Here is a 23,863-nt window from a genome sequence, read left to right as displayed (position 1 = left end):
CTCTCTCCATCATTAAGCAGTAATTTTAGGTATTCTTTCCACTGAGCTATCCAGAACCATTTTGGTATTCAGTAATTTCTGAAAACATGAAGAGATTGCATAGATAAGCTATCCATTTTGATTAGCCTAAATTCATGGGCCAAATCTTCTCTAGTTACATAACAGATGCTGCATGGAGGAATGAGCTTGTCAGTGATAATTAAACTTCCTTTCTGAACTGAGAAACTGGGCTTTGAAACCAGTTTCTCTTGAGTCGAAAATATTGATTCAAGGGAGAATCTAACATAGAATGAAGAGAAAAGAATCAAAGTATGCTAGTGGAAAGAAAAGGAGTTAAATGTGTAAATATGGCAGAGTGTGGGCACGCTAGATCTTGAGAAGAAATAGAGGCAAACAAGAATAGCAAAGGCAGGAGAGTGGAACAGTTTGCATTCTTTTAACCATAAGAGTGAAAATAGCTAACAGCATAGCAGAAAGCAGACCAAATAAGAGATCAAACAGCACCATACTCTCTCCACTCACATTTGAAACCTCACCTTATGTGATAGGTTAAAAAGAAGAAAATTACATGGAACATAGCCAAGAGCAATTCTTAGTGAGCTCCTCCTGGAGGAAAGTCTGGAGAAGTTTGGGGAGGAGTTTGTAATGTAGAACAAGGAGGGTGCAGTGAGCGGGTGGACTACAACATTTGAAATCTCTCATTCAAAAAGAGAAAGGGACCTTCTATGACTTCTGCTGATCAAACTGGTGTTAGGTAATAGCAGCATCTTTGCTATCTACACTGTCTTAACTTGGTCTACTCATCTACTTGCTTCTTGGAAAGAAATATCAGAAATCAGGAACTCTGGGTAAGAAAAGACAAATGGCATTCTCCACATGGAAAGGCTCAGGGCAATCTTGGTCTACTGCCAAGGTCATTTTCTAAACTTGGCTTCATCCCAGAGGCTAGGCCAGGTGAGTTAATACAGTGAGTGAACAATTGAAAAGAATAAGCTAAGAATAAAATTTATTCATCTTTAGACTCAATAGGATAAGAAGCAGGTCTAAAAGGCAAAAGGTGAATTGATCTTGGTCAGATTGGAGTAGCTCTCCCAGTTTTCTGCGGCAGCTCATAATTCTCAGGGCTACTTGGCTACAGAGAACCACTTGAGCAGTCATGACTGGCCTGAGTGATGTATTCAATCCACCGAAGGGGCCTGCTGGTTGATTTGGCTGGTTATATGCAGAGACACTGCCAGCATCTGCACAAACAGAAAAGGAAAAATAAAACTGATAAAGGAAATCAGGATCTAGGTTGAAATCAGCTTTCCAATTTACCAGAAAATTTGTTCCATTTCATTTTACTTGTGCATATAAAGCCTGGCAGATGCAATCTTTGAACAAGTTGATAGCTGATGAGAGTCATCTTGGTGCAGTAGCTAAAGCATAGATTTGAAAAATCAAACAGATCTGCATTTAAAATTGAGTTCAGTCACTTACTAGCTATGTGATCACTGACAAGTTATTGAATTTCTCTGAGCCTTGACTTCATTTCCATATATAATGAGTAAAATAATTTTTCCCTTGAAGGGCTTGATAAGGGGATGAGCTTAAAGCATCTAGTGTACGAGTTCATTAAATGGCCCCAGTGGTGGTAGCAGGAATGACACTTATGAATGGATGTATAATGTTGGTAATTATTGTTTTTAGTTCTACTCTTTTAAAGATGTCATTTTTACATTTTTGTAATGAATGTATTACCTCTTTCATGGATTTAAAGACAATTCTGATATTTTTATTGATTTTCTTCCTGCCTCAGTGGAGTGGGAAAGAAAAGGATGATACCAAAAATCCAACATTTCCAGGATTCTCAGTAAATAGTTACCTTGTTATCTTACTTCGGATGTGGACACTTAAGCATTTGAGGCTGCAAATTTCCCCAGCCAAGTTCACACTCCATGCTAGTAGAATGAGAGATGATGAGAGAATATAGTGGTCTTTTACTATGGGTCCTGAAACAATCAAACAAAAAATACAATATAGTTTTATTGTGCTCCAAATTATAATAACTGTTGAGTACTTACAGAATAAGTTAAAATTTCATTTAATGACAGTATTAGCTTACACAGTTAAGTAAAGCTGGTGCCTTACCTCAGCCTAACAGTGAAATGCAGGGTGAGAAGCAGGAGTAAACAGAATACTGGCCTCAAAGTGGCTGACAAATAGGAAACAATCCACAAAAGGATGATGATAATTTAAGTTTCATTCCAGGAGGATAGAAAATCAAATAAAGTGGCCCTAAATGAAAAGACTGGGTCATGGAGCCCTCTTTGGCAAGAACAATGGGAACATCACTTGAGAGTTGGATGATCCAAGGGAATTTGTCTGTAAATAAGGAAAGAATTGATATTGAGCCTGATCGTTGGTTTACAAGACTGAATGTAATAAAACTGACAAGGCCTCATTGTGCTGGAGAGAATACAGTGATGGGCTGAAAACTCAGAGCCGGCAATGGAATGTGTTACTCTGTACCAGCAAGGACCGTGGGGGTATTGCCCAGAGAGTTGTAAAACCATAGAGACTTGCAGTCTCAGGGCAGGAGCAGAAAAACATGATGCACTAAGATGCCCAGTCTCTGATTCCAAAAAACAAAAAAGATGGCATGATGCACAGCTAGCTGAACACTCAACACAAACAGTTGAGATATGGCTAGGCCAGGGCAGAGATCCACATTGAGCTAAACATGACTCATTTGTGCATTCAGGTGCATCTTATACTTTTTCATTTTGATTGATCTATAATGGTGAGAAGAAGGAAATGCTTACTCTTTAACGATATCTAGAATCTAGAACATTAGGCTGGATAGTTTGTGTTGACTTATGAGTCTGTTTGGTTGCTATTTGGATAGTCATGATGGAAAAGAACATTTCAAACCCACAGCATCAACTCAATGTCTTCCAAATACACTAAAAAGAAAAATCATCACAGCCTCACTGGGGCATGCCCTTACCAGTGTTGAGCAACTGGAAAGCTATTTAAGGGCTCAAAATGGAAAGGAAATTTTCCTTGCCTTTGTAAAAAGGTATCACTCCAACTTCACTGCCATTCCAGAGAAATATTAAAAGGAGATACTAATTGTAAAAACTGAACTTTAATAAACATCAGAATTTTTATATCTAAATGAATGTCTGCTTCTCCAAAGCAGTTATTTTGGGAAACTCTATGTTAATTTCAGAGGTGTCAGTCACTTCCTCCCATTTACAACTCTTCTCAGAGAACCTGTATCATGAACAATCTGGGAAGATGCAGCCTTATTCGCTCAGTAACTTCACTCAGTTCCCTGGTTCTAGGGGTCTGGCTGGAGTTGAGATGTGGCAAGACAAAGCCACTCCATCTCGGAATTTACTTACTAGGGAATCCAAACTATGATATAGGAATTTAGAACAAACCTTTTGGACCTGGAGCTCATATTACTTTGGTTTGCAAGTTTTTATATCATAGAATCCCAATGGCAAAGTATAGTTCTATTGTAAGCAAAACAATCTATAGTCTTTTTGTTTTCTTTTAAAAAAAATACTTGAATTTTGTACTGTATTAACATATATTCAGTTGCTGTAATATTGCATGATACTTTCAATAATATCACTATTAGCTTTCTCCCCAAAATCTTGAAGTAAAATCAAAAGCATTCCCACTCCCAGGAAAACTTGTCCTGAGGTTCCTCAAACATTTTCTCTACTGTGTATTTCCCAGAAAAATTACTTGAAGATTTTTGGCAATACTGAAGGAGGAGGAGCAAGGAAAATGTAGAAAATGAGAGGAAGGTAGTGAAAGAAAGAAAGAAGGTAGTGCAGAAAGAAATCACAAATTGACCTTGTAAGACTGAACCACATGGTCATCATTTTCTGATATGTTCTCAAGTTAAGCTGAAATTACTTCAACTCAAAGCACAAGGGGATAGCATGTTCTTGCCTTTTGTTTCTTCTGTAGTCTCTGTGTGCTGTAGGTGGAAGGAAGGGAACACGATCTACATTGTCAATTTCAGGAAATCTCACTCTAACAATCAAAAAGCTCAAACCTCTCTGTTGGTATCAAGCCAAATCAATCAGCGTTACCTTATTCTTCTATTCATTCTAGGAAGGCTACCCTGGAAATGAAAGAAACCAAGATAAAATCTTTAGTGCAAAAAAAAAAATTCTAAAGGGAGGGCCAAGTCAAGATAAAAAAAGCAAAAAGTGGTAATGCTTCTGCATTTTAAATAACCTTAACACTTTATATCAGAGGATGATGTAGAAAAAGTGACAGCTCCTAGCTCCTAGAACTGTTCTTGAAAGTGCTTCATTTTAGAAACAGTCAATCAACTAAGTCTTAATTAATAAAATATTTGAATAATAACTTCTCTTTGGCTTTCTATTGTCCAGTGTCAATCACATTTGCAATGATTTTGAATATTAAGCCCTGAAGCAATGTTAGGTTTTCCAGAGTGTCTTTTGTAGCCCTTAAAATAATCATGAAGAAAAATTTCCAATTATAATCTACAGTTATGAGAAGACTGGAACAATGATAATATTCTTTAAAAGACTAAAAAAGATACTTCAGAGTAGATAGAAACAGGGGTACTATAAGCAATTATTAACAATTCACTTTATAGTATACATTCAGTTCAGTTCAGTTCAGTTCAGTAACTCAGCCGTGTCTGATTCTTTGCAACCCCGTGAATCGCAGCACGCCTGTCCATCACCAGCTCCCGGAGTTCATCCAAACTCATGTGCATCGAGTCGATAATGCCATCCAGCCATCTCATCGACTGTTGTCCCCTTCTCCTCCTGCCCCCAATTCCTCCCAACATCAGGGTCTTTTCCAATGAGGCAACTCTTCATATGTGGTGGCCAAAGTATTGGAGTTTCAGCCTCAGCAGCAGTCCTTCCAATGAACGCTCAGTACTGATTTCCTTTAGGATGGACTGGTTGGATCTCCTTGCAGTTCAAGGGACTCGCAAGAGTCTTCTCCAACACCACAGTTCAAAAGCATCAATTCTTCAGCACTCAGCTTTCTTCACAGTCCAACTCTCACATTCATACATGACCACTGGAAAAACCATAGCCTTGACTAGATGGACCTTTGTTGGCAAAGTAATGTCTCTACTTTTTAATGTGCTATCTAAGTTGGTCATAACTTTCCTTCCAAGGAGTAAGCGTCTTTTAATTTCATGGCTGCAATCACCATCTGCAGTGATTTTGGAGCCCCCAAAAATAAAGTCTGACATTGTTTCCCTGTTTCCCCATCTATTTCCCATGCAGTGATGGGACCAGATGCCATGATCTTAGTTTTCTGAATGTTGAACTTTAAGCAAAATTTTTCACTCTCCTCTTTCACTTTCATCAAGAGGCTTTTTAGTTCCTCTTCACTTTCTGCCATAAGGGTGGTGCCATCTGTATTTCTGAGGTTATTGATATTTCTCCCAGCAATCCTGATTCCAGCTTGTGCTTCTTCCAGCCCAGTGTTTCTCATGATGTACTTTGCATATAAGTTAAATAAGCAGGGTGACAGTATACAGCCTTGATGTACTCCTTTTCCTATTTTGAACCAGTCTGTTGTTCCATGTCCCGTTCTAACTGTTGCTTCCTGACCTGCATATAGGTTTCTCAAGAGGCAGGTCAGGTGGTCTGGTATTCCCATCTCTTTCAGAGTTTTCCACAGTTTATTGTGATGCACACAGTCAAAGGCTTTAGCATAGTCAATAAAGCAGAAATAGATGTTTTTCTGGAACTCTTGCTTTTTCCATGATCCAGTGGATGTTGGCAATGTGATCTCTGGTTCCTCTGCCTTTTCTAAAACCAGCTTGAACATCTGGAAGTTCACGGTTCGCGTATTGCTGAAGCCTGACTTGGAGAATTTTGAGCATTACTTTACTAGCATGTGAAATAAGTGCAATTGTGCAGTAGTTCAAGCATTCTTTGGCATTACCTTTCTTTGGGATTAGAATGAAAACTGACCTTTTCCAGTCCTGTGGCCGCTGCTGAGTTTTCCAAATCTGCTGGCATATTGAGTGCAACACTTTCACAGCATCATCTTTCAGGATTTGGAATAGCTCAACTGGAATTCCATCACCTCCACTAACTTTGTTCGTAGTGATGCTTTCAAGGCCCACTTGACCAGATTTCATGATGTCTGGCTCTAGGTGAGTGATCGCACCATTGTGATTATCTGGGTCATGAACATCTTTTTTGTAAGGTTCTTCTGTGTATTCTTGTCACCTCTTCTTAATATCTTCTGCTCCTGTTAGGTCCATCCCATTTCTGTCCTTTATCAAGCCCATCTTTGCATGAAATGTTCCCTTGGTATCTCTAATTTTCTCTAAGAGATCTCTAGTTTTTCCCATTCTGTTGTTTTCCTCTATTTCTTTGCATTGATCACTGAGGAAGGCTATCTTTTTTTTTTTTAATTTAAATTTTATTTCATTTTTACACTTTACAATATTGTATTAGTTTTGCCAAACATCGAAATGAATCCGCCACAGGTATACCTGTGCTCCCCATCCTGAACCCTCCTCCCTCCTCCCTCCCTGTACCCTCCCTCTGGGTCATCCCAGTGCACCAGCCCCAAGCATCCAGTATCGTGCATCAAACCTGCACTGGCGACTTGTTTCATACATGATATTATACATGTTTCAATGCCATTCTCCCAAATCTCCCCACCCTCTCCCTCTCCCACAGAGTCCATAAGACTGATCTATACATCAGTGTCTCTTTTGCTGTCTCGTACACAGGGTTATTGTTACCATCTTTCTAAATTCCATATATATGTGTTAGTATACTGTATTGGTGTTTTTCTTTCTGGCTTACTTCACTCTGTATAATAGGTTCCAGTTTCATCCACCTCATTAGAACTGATTCAAATGTGTTCTTTTTAATGGCTGAGTAATACTCCATTGTGTATATGTACCACAGCTTTCTTATCCATTCATTTGCTGATGGGCATCTAGGTTGCTTCCATGTCCTGGCTATTATAAACAGTGCTGCGATGAACATTGGGGTACACGTGTCTCTTTCCTTTCTGGTTTCCTCAGTGTGTATGCCCAGCAGTGGGATTGCTGGATCATAAGGCAGTTCTATTTCCAGTTTTAGGCAAAGCACTCTCCGACATACATCACAGCAGGATCTTCTATGACCCACCTCCCAGAATATTGGAAATAAAAGCAAAAATAAACAAATGGGACCTAATTAAACTTAAAAGCTTCTGCACAACAAAGGAAACTATTAGCAAGGTGAAAAGGCAGCCTTCAAAATGGGAGAAAATAATAGCAAATGAAGCAACTGACAAACAACTAATCTCAAAAATATACAAGCAACTCCTACAGCTCAACTCCAAAAAAATAAATGACCCAATCAAAAAATGGGCCAAAGAACTAAATAGACATTTCTCCAAAGAAGACATACAGATGGCTAACAAACACATGAAAAGATGCTCAACATCACTCATTATCAGAGAAATGCAAATCAAAACCACTATGAGGTACCATTTCACGCCAGTCAGAATGACTGCGATCCTAAAGTCTACAAGCAATAAATGCTGGAGAGGGTGTGGAGAAAAGGGAACTCTCTTACACTGTTGGTGGGAATGCAAACTAGTACAGCCACTATGGAGAACAGTGTGGAGATTCCTTAAAAAAATGAGGAAGGCTATCTTATCTCTCCTTGCAATTCTTTGGAACTCTGTATTCAAATGGGAATATCTTTCCTTTTCTCCTTTGCTTTTCACTTCTTTCCTTTCACAGCTATTTGTAAGGCCTCCTCAGACAGCCACTTTGCTTTTTTGCATTTAAAAAATACATTTGCATTTATCATTTTATAATTACAACTTTGCTGATCATACTAATTGAGAAGGAAATGGCAACCCACTTCAGTATTCTTGCCTGGATAATTCCATGGACCAGGGAGCCTAGTATGTTCCTACTACCCCTAGTAGCCCATGGGGCCTCAGAGAGTCAGACACAACTGAACAACAATCACTCACTCCTCACTGATCATACTAATGAGTTGTGGTTCTGTTCATCGGTCAGGCCATCATATTTGACTGAAAAAACTAGTTTATCTTAGAGGCTTATTTGGCAATTGTATAACCTTCAGTCAGTCAGTTCAGTCACTCAGTTGTGTCTGACTCTTTGAGACCCCATGGATCGCAGCACACCAGGCCTCCCTGTCCATCACCAACTCCTGAAGTTTACTCAAACTCATGACCATAGAGTTGGTGAAGCCATCCAGCCATCTCATCCTCTGTCATCCCCTTCTCCTCCTTGGGTGGGTACTAAATCCTAAGCAATTCTTGTTCTTAGCAAAATATACAGCTCTTAAGAGAGGATCAGCCCCTCTGATGGCAGAAATCTACTTACCCTTTTCTAACCTGGCACAGCTTGAATGCCTCACAAGGACTTATTAATTCAAAAACCTTCTCTCCAAAGGATTCTTGGGCCTTGAAGTTCTCACAATAATCAAATCCATCTAGAAGCATTACTAATTTTAAGAAAATTTACTGCACACTATTCTTGTTATAAATTTATAGAATTTATAAAGCATAATTTTAAGGGCCACACTTTTGAGTAAGTAGAGTAGCTTTCTACCTCCCTGGCTTTTAACAGGAAGGGAAGAGAAAAGATGTTCAGAATCACCCTATAAGTTTTTAAATGTGTTCATGCCAAGACAACCAAAGGCAATGAGTGATATATAATTGCATCAGAGCATAAAACAAACAAACAGGAAATAAATATGAAGACTATTTTAGGGACAAATAAGAAATTTGAATATGGGATGCATATTAGAAAGTGATTTAACAATGTCAAGTTCCTTAAGTGTGATAATTGTATTCTAGTAATGTGGGATAACATTCTTGGGTGATACAGGTTTAATTACTTTGGAGGGGAAGGTAAACTGTCGTGATATCTACAATTTACATTTCAGTGATTTTTTCTTATAATTTCATCAAGACAGTAAATACTCCCAAAGGCTCAGGCATTTTGATTCTTTAAAAGAAACTGAAATCTGATACCAAGAGCAATGTAACAGCAGTGGAGAAATTTGAGTGAAATAGTGAAAATAAAATACAAAGAAAAGAGTCGTGGCACTAACATTTTGAATTCATGGTAGAGGAAAAATAATGCAGAGAGAGAAGTCAGTCCAGGGGAAGTGGCAATAGAGTCTGCTTATGAGATGCTTCAAATATACCCTTGAGCTTTGATCCTGAAGAATGTAAATGACTCTTGGAAAGATTGGGGAAGAAGGGACAAAAATCAGTGATCATTACATTTCTGTTGAAAGGGAAAAAGGAGATTTAAAGGAGTCTCTGAGACCCTTTAAACAAGGACCAAGAAAGTGAACTTTAAGATCACTTAAGAAACAGAAAATTGTAGCACTTTTTTGCCAACTGTAAAATTGTTGATGTCTCCCCAAACGACCTAGTTCTCTTTCTGTTTCAGTTAACTGGCTCCAAATACTTGTATTTCATTGCCTCATGTTATATAAGAAAAAAAAAGTGTGTACCTACCAAGCTTTATCAACATAGACCAGGAAGACAGTCACTTTCGCCTGCCTAACTGTATGCCATGTTCTGCCCCAGATCCCATTTTCTGCCTGTTTCTTTCATTCATTTTGAGTAATAATACTATATTTACTGCAATTCCATTCTCTCAGTCACAGTGCTAGACACTGTATATATATCTTATGAATAATTATCCTATGAAATATCATTACTATCCCACTTATTATGCTGAAGGAAACAAAATTAGAGATGAAGCAATGCGCCTAGTTCAGCCTTAGAAATGCTAGGGCTAGGATTCTAAACTCAGCTGACATCTCTGCTCTGACTGCTTCCTGTGTGAACAAAGTCCCGTATGTTCCTGCCTTTCTGGTCTGCCTGTCTGGTAGCAGACATCAATCCTGCCTGGAACCCCCTACTTGCCCTGTGTCATGGCTGCACAGCATCACTGACAGACCCTAGAGAAACTCCCCCTTCTTAGAGACAGTACTCGGGATATAGAACAGACTTGCTCCTGTCCCTGGAGGACACAAGAGGTTGTGAAAATCAATGTCTTATTACTGGCTGCCCTTCTCCTGATCTGCTTGCCCATGTCTGGTTCTATTAATCTTTTCTACATAATCATATCCAATATGCTTTTCTGCTTTTTTCAATAAAGGAGTCTTAATCAATGATAATTATAATTCTCTAATTAGTTTCTTAATAACATTTTTTGTAGAAGAGTACAGAATTCTGGAAACACTTTTCAGCAGTTAGAAATATTTTTTGCAAAAAAAAAGAAAAAAAGCTCAAAGCATCTTACTTGCCGTTTTATATTCCTACAGTATATTTTTAGTATTAATTGAGTTGGCAGATCAAGTTTATCCACACTTTCCACGCTCTTTAAGTTTCGTTAATATCTTACCATCCTTTAGCATATATTTCTCTGCAACCTCTTGCACCTGATTAGGTTCAATCAGTTGTCTCTGAATATTTAATACTAGTCTGTTACTTTGTAGTGCTTAGTTCGCTTTTTAAAATATTATTGACCTATGCGTGCATGGCCAGTGAATTGACAAATTTTTACCCAAATTTTTAGAGTTAATTGTGTTAGACATGCTTGGGGGAATATGCTGAGTGTCTGCCTTTTTCTCTGAAAGTTATCTTTGTTTCCTCTGCTGAAGTGATGAGCTTGGGAAGTCGTGAACTGCCACAGGAGCCCTTGCTTTGAGCATTCCTGATTGGATCAGGAGTCGGACACGTCTTCTGGTGGGAACCAATCCATAGGCCAATCTATGGTAGACAAAAGTGATGAAGGGCAACACTAACAGGCTTGTGGAGAAAGCTAGTCCAGAAAAAACAAAAATGTTGCAGACATGGAGTGAAGGGGAAATGATGAACTGTGTGGTCACCCTAAGAGAAAAATATTATCTCATCACTTTTCTGGTTCTATGAGGCTTAGCTCTACTTCTAGTAGGTGGATGCTTTGTGAGTTTCTTTTGTCCTGTTTTTAGCCCTCCTTCATTCTTTCTTTACTGATAATCAGAATGATTATCATCAGTACTAGGGATACAATACAGCATCCCTGGACTGCCGGGGACCAGCCCCGGCTGATTCAGGGTATTCGAAGGGGAGACGGCGTTGGCGACTATTTATTTATTTATCAAAGATATAAAGAGTAATAGAATGAGGATAGCTCAGTAGGAAAATTCAGTGGAGAAAAGAAGCTGAGTAGCTTGGTTTACGCGGGAGACCAATAAAACTTCAAGACAAGAAGTTTGCACCACTTACATAGGCCGCAGGCGCCCTCTCGAATAGCGGAAGATGCCTCACCCTAGACACCTTCTCGAGTGGGTCTTAGAAGCCCAGGCATAATTAGTAAGCATGGTGGGTTCCACGCTCCAGATGGAGACTCAGCTGGAAGTTAAAAGAAAGAATGACATGGGGAGACCAAGTGTTGGTGAGCAAGGCCCGTAGCTTTATTTTTAACAGGGGCTTTTATACCCTAAGTTACACATAGAGGATAATAGGGGATGCAAAGTCAGCAGTCTTTGATTCTTATCAAAAACCAGGGTTTCTTTCCTGCAAATTTATCGTATACAAATGGTTTAGGTGATTTACATCATCTTCTGGCCAGAAGGCCTACTAACATTTTATGACTCTTGACAAGGACTTATCAACAAAGACTTACTTTCTCTAAGAGTAATTATTTTAAGGTTTTGCGCCATCTTCCGAAGATAAAATTGCATTCCTATAGGGCGGATGTGTAATGGGTTTACAACAAAGGAAAGAATTTATTACCTTAAGGGTCTAAAGTTACTAACACCAAGGCCACTACTTATTTTTTCTACATACCCACTATTAATTAATACATATTCAAGGATACAATTCAGGGGATGTGAAAACTTGGCAACAAACATTGACTCATCAATGAAATCCTTTACTAGTTTATTCTGACAGTTTCTAACTCTCTGAGAGGCTCTAAGCTATTTGAATATCTTAAGCTTCCCATGCCTCTCGAGGCTGGGAGACTGTAAACAATCGTATGCATAGCTGCAGGAGTCCGGGTAAACTTGTCAGGCGAGTTAGAGAGCCATCAGAGGGGTTTGGATTTAAACACTCCTAATTGCCCAGGAACTTTATTACTTGGAGCTGTAAGTTAACTCTTTGACAGAGAGAGTGAGATGGTGGTAGGGGACAGCCCCCAGTAAAGTCAGAGGTGAGAGCACAAAGCAATAAAGTAGGCAGACTCTGGTTTTTTGGGGGAAAATGCTCGAGAATATCCGGGCGGACTCCTGAGGCTCGATCCCGCCTTTGCGTATGCCGAGCCTCCTTCCTCATGACCTTTGTCATGAGCAGAATGCCTCACAGGCTCCCCGCACTGGACAGTAAGTAGAAGAGAACAAAAGTGGTTTCAAGAATCTAGATGTGGCCACAGCCAGGAAATCAATCACTCTCGGCATAGGAAATATATGTTTTTAATTTAAGAATGGGAAGTGAAGCAGAGACTGGGGTTCAAGGCATCAGCATGAATATAAAGAAAGAGTGTATAGAGAAGGTACTAGCATGAAGCCATGCCATGAAATATTGATTAAAATAGGTTAAGCCTCAAGCCAGAAGCTTAAGCAACACAAAAACATGAGGAAATTCTAACTACATGGCAGGCAGAGAGCATTGCATGAAAAGGGTCGCTTAAATAAGTTATTAAGGAGGTAGATGTCCCAGGAAGCTGAAATAGCCGTCAGAATCATCTTAAAACCAAGGCCTGTAAGAGAATACCACTAGAATTATAAACTAAGGACAGAAGTCACAGGTAGGGGTGAGTATTCATGCTTCCATACATTAGAGTCTGGAATAGGGATTCAGGCAGATCCTAAGATTTGAGGAGATATTTTGACTTTTCTATAAATATGAACATATAGCACACCTTGAGTGACTCAGGCTCCAGATATAATAGGTCATTTGGTCACTGTCACTGGAATCTGAGCCTGGAAAATGCAACTCAAGACAGAATGAAAGCTCAGTCCTTATTCTGAAAGTCAGTATCTCTCTCATGAACAATCAGTTGGGCAGGTGAGATATGGCAGGAAAATCTGACAGTGTCTGTGGTCAGGGGCCAGATATGGAGTAGCTGGCTTCTGTTTTGTGTGGCAGATCTTAGTTATTGAGGGGAGACACCTGGTCAAACCAAGACAGGATTCTATAGTACCAGTCACCTGTCTGGACAGGTGCAGAAAGGAGCTCCATCCAAGAAGTTGAAGTAGCACAATCAACCAAAATTAGTGTTGAGGGGACAATTCAGCCGGTGTCATGAACATGAACCAGGCACGGGAAAGAGGACGAAGAAAGGGAGTGATGGATCTCAGAGGCAATGTGGGAACCAAGCTGACTCTTTCTGAAGGAACATATGTGTTCTATGCTTCCAAACAACTGGCTCCCAGCCTCCATCCCCTGTTTCTTTCAGAAAAAGACAGACAAATGCAGGCAGGTCTCCTACATTCCACACCAGAGTCGAAGTAAGGGATTGTTGCTGTTGTTTAGTTGCTCAGTCGAGTCTGACTCTTTTGCCGCTTCATGGACTGTAGCCTGCCAGGCTCCTCTGTCTACGGGATTTCCTAGGCAAGAATACTGGAGTGGGTTGGCATTTCCTTCTCCAGGGGATCTTTCCAAGCCAGGAATTGAACCCACATCTTCTGCATTGGCAGGTGGATTCTTTACCATTGAGCCAGGGAAGCTCAGGAGGAGTAAGAGTTAGGGGCTGAAAATTGGAGAGCTGGTGAGACTTTTCCTGATGTGTATACTGTGAACAAGCAAAAAGAAGTTCACTGTACTGATTTTCTCTGGGGTAAGTGGTAAGGAGACCTGTTTTCTTCAAGGATCTTCATGCTTAAGGATATTCTATTTCCCAAAGTACAGAACACGTTGTAAGTTTCAATACTGACATTCAATTTCCCAGAGGCAGTTTTGACCACCTCTTAGAGTTTTAAATGCAAATTAATTCAGCTGGATAACAGACATGCAGTTATTTATGGTGTATTCACACCTACACAAATTGCCCCTCTCCTAGCCAGTAAAGGGCGTCAGTCCCTTAGGCTTTTCATACTTTGTCACCTTCAATTAACATCAAGTTCCTCCATGAAATGATGCCTCTGATCTCTGGCTCAAATTCTTCACCATGTTACAGACTATATTTTATTCAGCCTTTTAGACTATGCTGTGTAAGCCACAAAGGGGAGACCTCCTTACTTAATGTCTTACATTCTGACAAAAATCAAGAATGTGACTACTTAAACTTCTTCTCTCCAAACACCCACCCACACACACAAAATCGTCACCATTTTAGAAACATCTAGTGGGCTTATCTTCCCTGGTCTTGCTAAGACTGTGCATTGCTACCATATATGCGATTGAATAATGACTAATCTTGAAGGAGGTATTTTCTGATTACAGTAGTCCCCCTTATTCACTGTTATACTTTCCTTATTTTCAGCTACCTGCAGTCAATCTTGGGCCAAGAGTATTAAATAGAAAATTCTAGAAATAAGCAATTCTTTTTTATCATATAAATATTTTTAATCAAAATATAGTTGATTTACAATATTTTGTTAGTTTCAGGTGTATGGCAAAGCCATTCAGTTTTATATATACATATTGATTATTTTCCATTATAGGTTATTATAAGATTTTAAAAAGAGCTCTATCTCTGTGCTGTATGGTAAATTCGTGTCGCTTATCTGTCTTACATAAGGCAGTTTGCATCTGTTAATCCTACACTGCTCAAACCTCCCTTCTGTTTCCCGTTTGGAAACCGTAAGTTTATTTTCTATGTCTATGAGTCTGTATCATGTTGTTGTCATTGTTCAAGTCACTAAGTTGTGTCTGACTCTTTGTGACCCCATGGACTGCAGCATGGACAGTTACCCATCTATCACACTCTCCTGAAGTTTACTCAAATTCATGTCCATTGGTGATGTTATGCCAATTGGATGGCATATCCAATTGTTATGCCATAACAATTGCCATTGTTATGGCAGTCTCATCTTCTGCTGCTCCCTTCTCCTTTTGCATTCAATCTTACCCAGCATCAGGGTCTTTTCCAATGTTTCAGCTCTTTGCAACAGGTGGCCAAATAGTGGAGCATCAGCTTCATCATCAGTTCTTCCAATGAATATTCAGGGTTGATTTCCTTCAGGATTGACTGGTTTGATCACCTTGCAGTCCAACGGACTCTCAGGAGTCTTCTCCAGGACTGTAATTCAGAAGCATCAGTTCTTCAGCATTCAGCCTTCTTTATGGTCCAACATTAAATGGCAACTCACTCCAGTATTTTTGCCTGGAGAATCCCATAGACAGAGGAGCCTGGCGAGCTACAGTCCATAGGGCTGCAAAGAGTCAGACACAACTGAAGCAACTTAGCATGCATGCATGTTCACATCCATACATGACTACTGGAAAAACCATAGCTTTGAGGATTCAGACCTTTGTCGGGAAAGTGATGTCTTTCTTTTTTTAATATGCTGTCTAGGTTTGTCAAAGCTTTCCTTCAAAGGAGCAAACATCTTTTAATTTTATGGCTACAGTCCACAGTGACTTCAGAGCCCAAGAAAATAAAATCTGACACTACTTCCACTTTTTCCCCTTCTCTTTGCCATAAAGTGGTGGGACTGGATTCCATGATCTTAGTTTTTTTTGAGTGTTGAGTTTCAAACCGGCTTTTTCACTCTCCTCTTTCACCCTCATTGGGGGCGGCTTTACTTTGTCTTCATCTTCTGCCATTAGAGTGGTGTCATCTGCGTATCTGAAGTTGCTGGTATTCCTCCTGGCAGTCTTGATTCTAGTTTGTGATTTATCCAGCCCAGCCTTTCACATCATGTACTCTGCATATAGGTTAAATAAGCAGGGTGACAATATACAGTCTTGTCATATTCCTTTCCCAATTTTGAACCAGTCCATTGTTCCATATCTGATTCTAACTGTTGATTCTTGAGCGGCATACGGGTTTCTCAGGAGACAAGTAAGGTGGTCTGATTTTCCCATCTCTCTTTCTAAAATTTTCCACAGTTTGTTGTGATCCACACAATCAAAGGCTTTAGCATAGTCAATGAAACTGAAGTAGATGTTTTCCTGGAATTCCCTTGGTTTTTCTATGATCCAACAAATGTTGACAATTTGATCTCTGGTTCTTCTGGTTTTTCTAAATCCAGCTTGTATATCTGAAAGTTCTTGGTTCACATACTGCTGAAGCCTAGCTTGAAGAATTTTGAGCATAACCTTACTAGCATGTGAAATGAGTGCAACTGTATGGTAGTTTGAACATTCTTTGGCATTACCCTTCTTTGGTATTGGAATGAAAATTGATCTTTTCCAGTCCTGTGGCCACTGCTAAGTCTTCCAGATTTACTGACATATCAATCCTTATTGAGCAATAGGAAAGATGTGAGGAATGGAAGACAAGGAAATCTGTGCTTCTTACTGCTTCTAGTGAAAACAAAAATAGAATTTTAAAGCTCTATAATGATATAAATTTATGATAAAATTATAAAGGAATAGAGAAAGAAAACAAGACAACCAACACAGGGAAAAAAGAAACTATGCCATGTGATTATTTTTTCCAAAGTACAAAAGATTATCTGTCTAAAAAGTTATTTTCTATAAAAATTCCCTGTCTATAAAATTATGCTAAAGTCATATCATCTCTAGCAATAGGGGGAAAAATAATCAGAGAAAAATCATAAGCAACTCATGAGACTTATAGCAAGGCAGTGTGTTGATCAACAGCAAGGACATTATTACCATCTACAGGAAGGCACCCTCTGGAGTCCTGTAACAAGGTGGCCTAGCAAGAGACCAAATAAAAGAAATAGAGTAGGCTTCTCTGTCAACAAGCTTTCTGAATGACAATATTAAAAAAAGATAATATTAAGAATTATATCTACCAGTAGCAGATAATGTGTACCATTAATTCTTTTTTTTTAAATTTTATTTTTAAACTTTACATAATTGTATTAGTTTTGCCAAATATCAAAATGAATCTATAAGCAGTAAGTTCTTTTATAATTGTGCGACTTCTCCAAGGTTTATTTTCAGTGACTGGAAAACATTACCCATGTTAGGAAAACAACTATAAATAGAGAAGAGTAAAAATTGTGTCCTACTCTTTGCGACCACATAGATTGCAGCCCGCCAGGCCCCCTCTGTCCATGGAATTCTCCAGGCAAGCATACTGGAGTGGGTAACCATTGCTTTCTCCATGAGATATTTCTGACCCAGGTCTCCTGCACTGCAAGCAGATTCTTTACTGTCTGAGCCACCAGGGAAGCCCATAAGTAGAGAGAATGTAAATAAATCTCACAAGTCACAGGGAGGGCTACTAACTCCAAAACCAGATCCACAATCACTCCCAAACATTCAGGGATTTGGACTAAACCAATGGTCAAACCCAATGGAGCCATCTGTTGGGGTTGTTTCATTTTAGGTGGGAGCTCTGTGGCACCTGAACTCCCTAGGCAGTTTCAACCACTTAGATAATACTTCTCAAGTCTTCAGCAGCGCTCTCAGTTTATGGGATAGAGGATGGCTGTTACATTTCACAAATCTCATGGTAACTAAATGATCAGCTTAATTCAAATTACTTTAGACGTGAGCAAGATCCTAAATACCAAAGATAGCCTGCAGCACTGGGGAAAAACTTCTGAAATGGAAATACACTGAGTTACAAAGAGGATTCTAATGTGTAAATACTCAAATTCTATTTAACAACTTCACTGGAGAACCATAAGCAAGAATAAAAATTAAGGTTATAGAAATGCAGAGGAGAAGGTACATTTGAAGTCACTAAATTACAAAAAAAAAGTATTATGAGAGAATTTCCAGAAAGGAAATCTCCAGAAACAAGAAATAAAATTAGATTTGAAAAGGTATGGTATAAACGTGAGTTTAAGAGAAAGTAAATTTTTGATACAAAAGTCTTGAAACAGGTGTGCCTGAACAGTCCTAGCAAGAGAATCACAGATTAATTTGCAACATGATCATGGTACCCACACCCAGTGTTGTCTGGGTTGCTGAAGAGGAAGTGACCTGTTCTGTCCAGGAGAAGAGCCAGTTAAGTCATGAGGCTGTGATACTTCTACTCTGTCTGTCTGCACTTGTGGCTCCCTCCTCTTCTACCATGGCTGACAGAGAGGGTCACGTAAGACCAAGACCAGCCCTTCCAGTCCTGAGAGGAGATCAATGGCAGCTGAAATTGTGAACTTGGGATGCATGCAAACACAAGCGGATTCATCTCTTGTGCTTTCCTTGAAGCTGCTTCTGTGAATATGTTGCTTTTGCTTCTTTGGCTTGCTCTGCTGCATCAGGACTGCAATTAAAAAATACTTGAGATATGGTACTTTAATCCAAAGTAAGGCAATTTCAGTGGTAGAATTTCAGATGCTATGACAGATCGATGGGAGTAATATACTTGGGTGAAGGAGACTGGCATGCCTAGAAACTTGCCCAGAAATAATTGTCTTCCTTGCTATGCAGAAGCCTGCTGCCTAGATGCTAGGACAGAATAGTAAGCAATTGTCAAGTTGGAAAAATAAAGCTTTGTTCTCTTTGTCTTTCTATGTTACTTGTTCTACTTGGTTAGAACCTGTACATCATTAGTCTTGACTATATACTTCCCATGCAAAATTCGGTGCCTAAAATAATCCTTTTCCATACCCCTTGCCAAACTGCCATTTGTATCTCAGCAAGATTAGAAAAGGAAACTGGGAGGGAACAAGGATGAGAGATGCAAGATTTTGGAGCCTGTGACCCTGTCCTCCAAAGGGATGTCACTGGGAAACTTTGTACCCTCAGTGGGTATCACAAAGACCAGGTCTCCCAAGGAAGCCCCAAGAAGGGGATAGTTCTACCAGAAAAAGGAGTGGAGAAGGTGCTATCGGAAAGGTTGACCTTCTCTACAGCTGTGTGTTGAAGGGAGTTCACACCCTTGAGATCTCAGGTTCCCCTAGCTTCCTAAGAGCCAATCTTATCTTCTAGTTATTTTCAGTCATAGAAAATATATACTTCAGGACTTACTAGTTTAATCCTTGTCAAGTTCTACATGCCCAGTCTGCCTACCTGAGTTGGTAACTTCAACTGATAAATACTTTCATTTATGAAATGCAGCTGTGTTCTTTTAACTCCAAATAATGTAATTATCGTTTACAAAACAATTTTCCTGCAAATCCACACACTCTTTAGGGCCATATAGTTCTTTGATTGCTTTTGATTCATTTCAGTTTTCAAGCTCCTCCCCTCCTCTTCAAGGGTCAATACTTCCAAGGCCATTGTGATGAAATGAAGGCAATCCTACAGCTCGCTGGTGTCATTTGTTGAGGGGAGGGCAGGGGCCAGCCTATGAAGTTGCCAGAATAGAGGTACTCACAGATTCTCTGTCTTAGACATGGAACACTCTGTTCCATCCCTTATTTAGTGTTCCATTTTCCAAATCATCTGATTCTTACTTTTCTCTGGGTTGGCTGTACCTATCTATCCAGCTTCACTATCATCCCAGACCTACATCCCTATGATTGCCTGCATCCCTATCTTCTTATTAAGTCTTTCAACAGCCCTCCCAGTGACACACACTTTAGTTGGTTGTAGCCCCAAGATTGCTCATATTACCCACATCACAGTGACTCAAACGGCCCTGCTAAAGCCAGATGTGCTCCCTGATAGTGAGATAGTTATGCCATCCATGTGGAAGGTGAAAGTGGGCTCTGCTGGCAGGACACAGTCCACATGTGTGCACACAAACAGGCACACACACACACACAGAGTCTAAATGTAGTACACGTTCAGCACAAAATATATACCATGTCCTGGCCTTACAGCTATTTACAGCATTATGTATAATATGCATAGGTGTATGTTTATATAAGCAGGGTTACCAGACTAGGGAGGAAAATCAACTGTTTGTACCCTCACTTTGACTCTTCTATGTACTTCCATTTTCCTTTCTGGATGACTACTGTAATGAGGGACTTAATTTGAGTACCACGTCTGCCACTGCTGCTGCTGCTAAGTCGCTTCGGTCGTGTCCGACTCTTTGTGACCCCATAGATGGCAGCCTACCAGGCTCCTCCATCCATGGGATTTTCCAGGCAAGAGTACTGGAGTGGGGTGCCATTGCCTTCTCCAGGTACTACATCTAGCCCTTCCTATTTAGCCTGATGCTGCATGGTACGTTGGGAGAACTGGAAATGTACAAAACGTAATACCTAGCTTTCAGAAGGTTATTTTCTATTAGGAAAATACAGAAAATAAAGACTTCCTTGGGCTTCTGATTTAGAAAAAACTTCTGGGGCAAGCAAATTTGGGGGTTCTTATTTCAAGGAGAGGGTTAGAGGTGTCGAATAAATGTAAAAAGATTGGTAACTTGCAGGCTGTTAGAGAAAGGTCATCTTAAGGCAGGAGAAGAACTGAAATTGTTGCCTCAAAGAATAATAAATAATGCAGTTAGACTGCAGGTGGGACCAGGCTCCCAGGTTTCATTTGTATTGTCAGTTTTCACAGAAAAATATAGTTCTTCAGGGTTTTAGCTTTTAATAGTTTAATGTCGTTTCAAAACACAAACAACAGATTATTGCTAGTAAGGTAGAGAAAAGACAGACAATAAAACAATTACAGGGAAAACAGACAACAGCAATTATCATTTAAAGCAGCCAAACAGCCTTGTGAAACTGTTCTTGTTGACTGGGGCAGTATGAACTCAAGCATGGAAAAAGAACAAAGGAAAATACACCTGTTTCTTCAGTGATAGCATTACACTTTATTTGGCAGTGGTACACACAATTTCTCATCAAGTAACAGTCCTGTCAGAGATATCTGTGGCCCAAATGACTATGAAGTCCCTAATTTCTGTCATTTAGGGCCTTTTATCCTCTTTGCGGCCTCACTGTTAACAAAGTACATGCTCACCACAGGTTTTTGCTCAGTGGAAAATGGGTAGAAAACGGGTCAATAGTACCATCTCAGGTTTCTGACTGAATTTAGCAGTCTCAGAATCCTGAGATCAGCTCAATTTTCACTACCAGGGAAGAAACACAGATTTTGTAACTGGTCCAGAACAGACTGATCTCACTGAGGTCATGGTGTCTTTTATGTGTACAAGTCAATGGCTCTGTCTAAGGTGTGATGTGAAGAAACCTAAAAGCTAATTCTGCCTCCCCAGTCAATCCTCCACAGTAACTCAAATTCCCACCACGAGAGGGACTTATTTCAGTAAATACTATGCTTCTCCAACATATGACCCAAGAGAGGTGATATATTATACACATATCACACTCTTGAAAGTGAAAGTGTTAGTTGCTCAGTTGTGTGTAATTCTTTGCCACTCCATGAACTGTAGCCTGCCAGGATCCTCTGTCCATGGGACTCTCCAGGCAAGAATATTGGAGTGGGTTGCCATTCCCTTTTCCAGATGATCTTCTGAATTCAGGGATCGAACCTGGGTCTCCTGCATTGCCAGGAGATTCTTTACCATCTGAGCCATGAGGGAAGCCTTATTATACTCTTAGGTGAGCATTATTGAGTTTATAGGATGGAGAGTCAGTCACCCAGAAGAACCCCAGTGGTTCTGGGGTTACAGCTCTAGGGATACAGCTCTCTCATCTAAACTAAATTATCTACCATATCTGTGACTCAGTTTCCTTATCTAGAAAGAAGGGATCCCTATGTTTATTTATTTATTTTAATTTTATTGGAGTATAGTTGATTTACAATGTCATGTTAGTTTCAGATGTACAGCAGTTATTCAGTTATACATATATTCATTTTCAGATTCTTTCCCCATGTGAGTTATCACAAAATATTGAATAGAGTTCCCTGTGCTATAGAGTAGGTCCTTGTTGGTTATCTTATGTATAGTAGTGTGTGTTGTTAATCCCAAGCTCCTGATTTATCCCTCCCCCACACATTTCCCCTCTGATAACATGTTTTCTCTGATAATGGTAAGTCTGTTCCTGTTTTATAAATAAGTACATTTGTGTCTTTTAAAATTAGATTCCATGTATGAATGATATATATGATATTTGTCTTTCTCTGTCTGACTTACCTCACTTAATGTGATAATCTCTAGGTCCATTCTAGGTTGCTACAAATGGCATTATTTCAACCTTTTTTATGGATAAATAATAGTCCATTGTATATATGTACCATATTTTTTTTTATCTATTTCTCTGTTGATGGACATGTAAGTTGCTTCTATGTCTTAACTATTGTAAATAGTGCTGCAATGAACATTAGGGTGCATGCATATTTTTGAATTATAATAATCTCCAAATATATGCCCAGGAGTGGGATTGCTGGATCATATGGTAGTTCTACTTTTAGTTTTTAAGAAACCTGCATACTGTTCTCCATAGTGTTTGTACCAATTTACATTCCCACCAAAAGTGTGGGAGGGCTCCCTTCTCCCCACACCCTCTCCAGCATTTATTATTTTTAGACTTTTTGATGATGCCCATTCTGACTGGTGTGAGGTGATACATCATTGTAGTTTTGATTTGCATTTCTCTAATAGTGATGTTGAGCATCTTTTCACATGCTTTTTGGCCATCTATATATCTTCTTTGGAGAAATGTCTATTTAGATCTTTTACCCATACTTTTTTATTGTGTTGCTTGTTTTTTTTATATAGAGCTGCATGAGTCTTTTGTGTATTTTGGATTAATCTCTTGTTGGTCACTTCATTTGCAAATATTTTCTCCCATTCAATGGGTTGTCTTTTTGGTCTTTTCTATTGTTTCTATTGCTATGCAGAAGCTTTAAAGTTTAATTAGGTCTAATTTGTTTATTTTTTCATATTATTTTCTTTGGGGGGCTGATCAAAGACGATCTTGCCATGATTTATGCCACAGTAGTCCCCCTATGTTTTTCTTTAAAAGTATTATACTGTGCAGACTTACATTTAGGTGTTTGATCCATTTTGAGTTTCATTTTTGTATATGGTGTTAGGAAATACTCTTAATTTCATTCTTTTACATGCAGCTATCCAGTTGTGGCTCAGAGAGTAAAGCGTCTGCCTGCAATGCAGGAGACATGGGTTCAATTCCTGAGTCAGGAGGATCTCCTGGAGAAGGAAATGGCAACCCACTCCAGTACTCTTGCCTAGAAAATTCCATGGATGGAGGAGCCTGGTGGGCTACATCCATGGGGTCACAAAGAGTCAGACATAACTGAGCGACTTCACTTATAACTTCACTTTATCCAGTTTTCCCAGAACCTCTTATTGATGATACTGTCTTGTCTCTATTGTATAGTTTTTCTATTGTATATTCTTGCTTCCTTTGTCATACATTAATTTACACTAGGTGCAGGGGCTTATTTCTGAACTTTCTATCCTGTTCTAATGATCTTTATTTCTGTTTCTGTGCCAGTACCATACTGCTTTAATTACTGTAGCTTTGTAGTATAGTCTGAAGTCAGGGAGTCTAATTCCTCCCACTCTATTTTTCATTCCTAGGATTGCTGTGGCTATTTGGGGTCTTTTGTGTCTCCATGAAAATTTTTAAATTTTTTGTTCTAGTTCTGTGAAAAATACCATTGGGAATTTGATAGAGATTGCATAGAATCTGTAGATTGCCTAGTGTAGTATATTTTCTTGGACAATATTGATTCTTCAAATCCAAGAAAGAAGGGATCCTTTTAAAATGACAACTTTGGCAACCTTTTAAAACTTTAAAATCTAATTCTATTAAAAACAAATAAACTGTTGCTATTTTTCTTCTGTACTTTGGTTTTATCTTCTAATCCCAATACTCTGTCAGGTTCTTAAACTTTTGAGTGCAACAGAATCACCTGGAGGATTGTTAATATTTCTGGACCCCAACTCCAGAATTACTGA

General features: G+C 39.3%; 1 long non-coding RNA gene across 1 annotated transcript; it reads right to left on the bottom strand.

Annotated features, from left to right (window-relative positions):
* Positions 1-967: 967 nt before the first annotated feature.
* On the bottom strand, positions 968-19,579 carry LOC133233529 (uncharacterized). Its single transcript, XR_009731742.1, has 3 exons — positions 19,096-19,579; positions 1,865-1,991; positions 968-1,241 (listed from the first exon to the last, which is right to left on the bottom strand). It is a non-coding gene; the product is annotated as an uncharacterized LOC133233529 (long non-coding RNA).
* Between the last annotated feature and the right edge of the window lie 4,284 nt (positions 19,580-23,863).

Source organism: Bos javanicus, chromosome 20 (assembly GCF_032452875.1).
Source record: "Bos javanicus breed banteng chromosome 20, ARS-OSU_banteng_1.0, whole genome shotgun sequence".
NCBI lineage: Eukaryota > Metazoa > Chordata > Mammalia > Artiodactyla > Bovidae > Bos > Bos javanicus.
Note: the sequence above shows the minus strand (reverse complement) of the source record. Positions and strands in the feature narration are given on the sequence as shown.